The sequence below is a fragment of the Camelus dromedarius genome, chromosome 2 (assembly GCF_036321535.1).
Source record: "Camelus dromedarius isolate mCamDro1 chromosome 2, mCamDro1.pat, whole genome shotgun sequence".
In the NCBI taxonomy this organism is placed as follows: Eukaryota; Metazoa; Chordata; class Mammalia; order Artiodactyla; family Camelidae; genus Camelus; species Camelus dromedarius.
The window spans coordinates 60,893,832-60,901,054 of record NC_087437.1 but is presented as its reverse complement, the minus strand read 5'-3'; positions in this window follow the sequence as shown (position 1 = coordinate 60,901,054).

The window sequence follows — 7,223 nt, the reverse complement described above, 5'->3', positions numbered from 1 at the left end:
TCTGCACGTTGTGCATGGGAATTTCACCACTGGCATGACTGATCTTAGTAACTATGGCAAGAAGTGATGAAAAGGAAGTCTCCTTCAGAGTGGGGAAGGGTCTAAATTCAGCCTTTGAGCTCATTGCCAGGCTGATAATAATTGGTATGATAGGTCAGTCTTCCTCTGGCTTGATGGTGTGAGAATAAAAGAAAAAAATCACTCCTCCCTGTTTCTGTCTTACCAGCCTCTCCTGACTCTTTCAACCCCGCCCTGCCCCCAGCTTGTGGCTAAACTGCCCAACTGCCAATTAAAACCCACACTTCCCAGCATGCCTTGCACCACCCAGAAGTCCCAGTCCCCACCATTCATTCTGCTCCCCAGCTGAAAGCAGCTCTAGCAAACAACCTTCCAGATTCAGGGCCTCTTGCTCTCTGGGGGCCTCTCCCCGCTGCCTCCCTTGACTGTGGCTGAACCTGCTACCACTTGACAGCAAACCACACTTGACACAGGAACAGGAAGGAGAACGGGGCCCACTGCCCTCGGCCTCTATGAAATCAACAGGGTTGTACTCCTTCTCCTCCCACAGCTACTGAGCCTTCCACCCTTCTTTCCTCTCTCCCAGGCTCTCAGGAGGCCCAGTGGCCTCCTTTGGTGATCTTATCCTTGATGTGGAGACCTTCTGGGGTAGGTGAATGGGAAATGAATTGAGGAGCTCTTGACCTGTGCTTTGTGGCAGTTTGCACATTGCCCCACTGACACGGCCTCTCTGGCCTCAGTCACCAACACCTCCCCCGCCCCACATGAACTCCCTCACTCCTCAGGACCCTGCTCCTACAGCTGACCTGCGGGCCTGCAGCCCTCCCTGTTCTTGGAATCCCACCACCACCTTTTTCTTCTTTTGCCTCTCGGAGCAGCCAGAACCTTGTCTTGTGGTTATGCTTTTCATTCTGCTGCCATTCTAGAATGCCACAGCTGTTGGGAAACACGACCAGGCAGTGGGACAAGCCAGCTTCGAATCCCTGTAAAGTCCACAATTCTGAAATCCACAAAGCTCCGAAAAGCAAAGGCTTTTTTTGTGAGTTTGACCCAGACTCATTTGGTTGCAAAACTTGGCCTGAGCTGACAAAAGCCCATTTTGTTCACTTTATCTTTTGCCCACTTAATGTGAATTTTTATTTTTGTCACCAAAACATTAATGTGTTGATTTTAGGGTAGAGTTCTAGACCCCGTTGGAGGAATTATATAATAGATGGTAAATGCACCATGTAAACCATGAAAAATTGTGATTTTTGAAGCACTCTGGTCCCCAAATTTCAGGGAATTTTGGACCTGTACTATAATGCTGCCCAAAAGAGAACTGGATAATTAACAATATACATCCAAGTGACAGAATAATATAGAACTAATCAAAAAATCATGTCCATGAAAATTTAGGGACAAAGGAAAACAATTCTAATGTGTTGTTATAGATTATGTGTGTAAACTTGCAAAAGAGCATGTGGAAGCTGATCTCAGTATTTTTTAAAAAGCGTATTGTACATGCATTAAAAAAGCTTGACCTGCAATACACCGTAATGTTAACAGTGACTTGTCTCTGTACTGTGGGTCTGTGGTTGATTTTCTTCTCTTTTAGCCTTTTTAGCATTTATGTAGTACTTTTATAATCAGGAACTTTTTTGAAAAACCAGTAACCATTTCTAAAAACAAGTTGGGACTGACCCTTTCTACTGCAGGGCCTTAGGCAAATGACGTGATCAATCTGAGCCCAATTTTCTCTTTGGTAAATTGAGACCATTAGTATCTATTTAACGGAGTCATTGAGGGACAATGTATGTACCTGGGTGGCAGGTAGCGATGACTGTGGGCCTTGTGTCAAGGTACCTTTCTCCTCTACCAGGCGTGGGCTGCCCACTGTCGTTACGCAATAGTGCAGACCAAGTCTCCCACACCATATGGAAACAAAGATGATTAACAGTCCTTTCAGGTCTGCCTTTCCTTCTCCCTGTCATATGACCTTAATATCCACCACGTGCAGAGGGTCTGCCACTTTGCCAAAGTTAACCCCCACCTAGAGACCCGATCCCATCTCCTCTCATCTCTCCCTGACGTGTTCTGCCGAGGAAATAGATTTACACGGTACCTCACATTTTACAAAAGATGTTCACAAACTGACTCCTCCCTTCAAACCTTAATTCTTGAAAGAATACTAGTCCTCTCTGTGCTTATTTTCATACCCCTAGTCACCAGCTAACCAACACTTGGCAACCCGGCTCCTGATCCCACGACTCTGCCACATTCTTTTTAAGAGCACTCACTCACTCATCCACATGGTCCACATATATTTATAAGCACCTAGTATGTGTCAGGCTCTGTTCTAGGCACTGGGCTACAGCAGTTAGTAAACAAATTTCTTTACCTCAGGAGCATACAGTCTAGTTTGGGAGGCAGACAATTAGCAAGTAAATATATAATATCAGGCAGTGACATGAATTAAAAAATGTGAAGACAAAGTTAAGTAAGGGGAAAGTGATGGAGGTGTGTGCGCCATTTTAGCTGGTGTGATCAGGGGAGGCCTCTTTGAGGAGATGACATTTGAGCAGAGGCCTAAAGGAAGTTAAAGAGTGAGCTGTTTGGACACCTAGGGGAGGAGGAGAGCATTCTGGGTCTAGGAAAGAGAAAATGGTAAAGGCCCTGAGACAGAAGGCTACTTGGTTTACATGAGCTGCACGGAGGATGTCATGCTCTGAGTGGAGTAAGTGAGGAAGAAAGTGGCCGGGTATGAAATCCAAGGGAGGAGGGTTACGGAACCCCACCAGCAGGGCCTTGAGCCCTCAGTAAGGACTGGGGTTCAGATTTGTCAGTTATGAAAAATGATTTCTCAATGACCAACAAATGACTTTTCCCAAGTCCTCAACCTCTCCAGCTGCTCTAGCACAAGTGACACTTTAACCTTCATTCATTTAAGAAACTTTCACAGGGAGCCTACTAGGTGCTAGACTAGGTGTTGCTGAAGATACGTACAAATGTGGACAAACCATCGTGCAGGCCTGCCAGGTCTCACTGCCCCAGGGAAAAGGCAGAACTGTGACGTGTAGACGGTGATGCCCCTTGCGCAGCACTGGACAGAACCGTGAATGAAGTCCTGTGAAGACACAAAGAGATGCCATCATTGCTTCTACAGTCTCTCCTCCTCAGCATGGCTTTATCTCATCATCAAATTCAGCTTCCTTATGTCTTCTTCAGTCTTTGACTCCATGCCCAGTCCCATCTCATGAGGATCTAGTTGAGATGCCACCTTTTTCTTAAAGCTTTCCTTAAAGTCCCCACCATCTGTGCTCTCCCTCCCATGACTCTCCCAGCACCTCCATGGTTTTCCATGATTCCCTTCCACTCTGCCCTGAACTGGACCACAGTTAGTTTTGTGTGTCCTTCCCCACTGATATTGTACTGCCGGCCACACCCTGACACTGACATTATACTTCTGTAAGCATCTTGCCATCTTTGCACAATGTGAAATCTTTTATCATACGTTGATATGGTCTGTGTTTCCAGAAAAGGAAGTGTTCCCACGACGTCAGTCGCTGGAATTATTGGCTGAGGGGTGCTGTGGGCTGATCATCCTGGGAGATCTGTGTGAACTGCTTAAGGCCCCACCTGCTTGGGCAACAAGGAGCAAGAGGAGCTGACCTCAGGATTTGAGACCCACCCAGATGTGTAGAGAAGAGGAGTAAACACGCCGGGAAGGACCTTCAGCCAAGCCAGTCCCACTTGCCCTCAGTCTTTGGGCTGACCCCTAAGCTTCTCCAGAACTGGCATCAGGAGGGGTTCAGTGAAGCCAGTGTGGGTGGTGGCCTCTCCCCTTTCCGTTTTGATCTTTGGTTCTTAAAAACTACATTCCAAATGAGGGAAATGAAACTACTGAAGACTCTCCCCCAACAACCAGCCGACATGGGGCAAGAGAACAATTCCCAGTTTAGGCCCCAAAGGAAATCCCCTCCCAGTCATGTGTCGAGGCCTGGAGAAGCGGGGGAGGTGCTAGTTCACTGCTTGGCCAGGCCCAGCCTCCAGGGTGAAGGGCCAGGATGGAAGGGCTTGACTGTCTGTGGCCAGGGCCAGAGAGCCCAGGGCTGCGTGGGAAACACGGCAAGTGAGAGCGAGAGGATGGAAATCCTGGGCTTGGGGTGAGCTGCCAGTTCCAGAGGGAGACCCCGCCGCTCGCTCCATGGCTGGGCGCAGTGACGGTACTCTCCTCGCACGGACCCATCTGTGGGAGGAAGCTGGCCCCTGTCTCCCACTGGATCCTTTGCACACTTTGCCCTGACTCGGAGGTGTCTCCCTTCACGGTCTCTACTGTAGGTCTCCAACCCCTTCAGTTTTGAATAATATCTGGTTATTGTCTGAAAAAGCAGTGGGAGGGGAGAGCAGAAGCCAGAGATCCTTTGATCTCTTTGGGAGACTGAGAAGTCCTACCAGTGACAGACTACTGTAAAGCTTAGTTTAAGAAAGAAAGGGTGTGGGGAACCCTCAGAAGGCAATATCTAGAGAATCATCAACAAGGTAGATTTAATTCCTTCCTTTTTTCCTTCCTTCTCTTCCTTCCTTCCTTCTTTGAGCAAATATTTACTAAGCCCCTTTCTGTGCACTGGGCAATATGCTTTTTGGAATAACACATGACCTCTTCCCTCAAGAAGTTTGTAGTGTAGTTGGGGAAACAAGACAGAAATTCTAAAAGTTAGATCATGGTACAAGAGATATCATGAGGCCAGTGTATACTGTCGATACTTGGGACCATGTGTTCAGAGGAAGAGGTGGAGGCATCACAGGCGAGGGGAGCGCAAACTGTGCCTTCGAGATGGGGAGGGCATGGTGGACAGCTGAGAGGCCATTCCAAGCAAGGGAACCCTCTGACAGAGGGAGCAAAGAGTGGGGAGCATTTGCTCTGTATTTAGGGATGAAATGCACTTGTGGACCACGTGTTGAAGTCTGGGAGCGAACAGTGACAAGAAGCTGGAGACATGATCAGGTTGAATGAGGCACCTGGACTTTCTCCTCCAGCTGGGAACTGCCCAGCTCCTTGCTTTCACCTCAGATCTCCTCAGAGAACCAGATGTGCTGCTTGACACTGAACTTGTCTCTGTTATTTATGGTTGAGCACAGGAATGGGCACAAACTCCACAACAATGGCACAGGCTCAAAGAAAAAGGTACATGGTCCCCCAGACTCTCACCATCATGTGGAGGGATGTGCTTGACCAGGGCAGGGCTGAATGCACAGTGGGTTGTGCTCCGGAGGAAGCACACTCATCCCCTCTGCCTTGAGCAGCATAGTTCGGAGGGGGCCCAGAGCACCCAACCACATTGGAGAATCCTGAGCTGTGCAGTCAGGGTTACAGCCTTGCCGGCATGAAAAACATTGTTTCCAGCAGCACTGGTGTCGTCTGGAAGTCCTAGGTCCTGCCTGCTGAGCCAGCTTGTTGCTAGACTAGAAGGAGAGCTGTTGGTGTTATTTACCAACAAACCGGCTTGCCTCCGCACACCCATCAAGACCACTGGTTTTCTAAGTTCTTTGGAGAGGAAGCAGCTGCCTTTCTCAAAAGAAATTTAATCGAGAACCTCAATGTATAAAACATTTAAAAGTGGAATTGCTTGGGATAAGGTTGGGATGGAATGCCAGGAGTCCCACCAGACAGTCCTTAGGAAACTTGAACCTGCTGAACCTGGTCTTAAACTGCTGATCCAGGTAAGAGACAATGACAAGCCATGAAAGGGCTATAAGTAGGGAGTAAGATAATCCAATATATACTTTAGAAAGCTGCCCATGGCCGCTGGGTGGAATCTATATTGGAGGTAGGGAGCCCAGGTTAAGGAAGCTACTAAAATGATCCAGGCCTGCATTGATAAGGTCTAGACTGAGGGCAGTGGCAGCAAGGATGAAGAGTAGGTTAGGATTCAAGAAACATTTCTGAGTTAGAGTCCGCAGGAATAGGTAACCAATTCCATAGGAGGGGTGGAGTCTGAGAGAGCTGGACTCCCCTGATGGAGGCATGCCAGAAATAGTGACAGCCAAACAGGGCGAGAAACCAGCTAGGCCAAAGGATGAGTTCAGTTTAGGACACATTGTGCTTTGGCCACTCTGGGACATTGACCAACAGAGAGTTTAAAATATTTCTGGATCCCTTCTCTCCTAGGAGAGAATGTTGGAGCTAGAAATTACAATTTGGGACTAATCAACATATGGGTAGACACAAAAGGCATGGGGGTAGAAAATGTGCATACTATGAGAAGAAAAAAGCCCGAAAGACAACCTTGGTTTGTGATAATTTGACTTTTACTTGGTTTTTTCATTGGTGGTCTCATTATTACCATTACAAATGAATATTTTAGGGAGCAGAGACAATTTACTGGATGTTTGGGGCAGGAAGGACTTGTTCCTGTTCTCTTAGGATGCACATGCCAGTGATAATAATGCAATAGAGAATCACAAATCATCAGGCTACTAGAGCTGCGAGCCAGCCCTCCAGGTCACTTCAGCTCTGCAGATCGGTTGGGAAAGAGCAGAACAGGAGATCCTGTCTCTGATTCCCCTGCTGTGCTTGTTTGCATTACTCATTCCGCATGCAGCAGACACTGTAAATATTTTGCCTTCTCCACTAGATGGTAAGCTTTTTGAGAACAGGAGCTATGAGATAATGCATAGGAAGCTCTTAGCGTAGGGGCTGGTACCCCTTGAATAGTGGCTACCATTAATTCAATTATTCTTTTGAATTCTTGGCAAGAGCTCGCAGGGAATTTTCTACCCATCAGGTACAAAAAGTTCATCCATGCAGCCTACGCTCAAGAAGTACCTAGCAGGCTGACAGCCCTCCCCAAAGCAATTTCCATTTCTTTTTCTTTTTTTTATGATGTGCTGGACACATAAAAAGGGATTATTAGTAAAGACTAGCCGAATGGATGAGTCTTCCAGAAAATGGACTCTCTTTCAATCGGAAAACGTGTATTCTACCCAGTCCCACAAGCTTGACCCTTGGGCATAACCTTGAAGGAGAGTTTCTGGGTCAGAAAAGCTCGTAGGCAAGCGCCCCAAGCTCACCACCCGCCTCAGAAATTCGAAGGCAAGAAAGCCCGGGGATCCTCGGTTAGCACTGCTGACCTCCTTCGCAGCTAACCCAGCAGGTAGTCCTGGGGCCACCGCTTCCCGCCAGCCCGCCGCCCTCTCCCCGCCCCCTCGCCCCCCACCCGCGG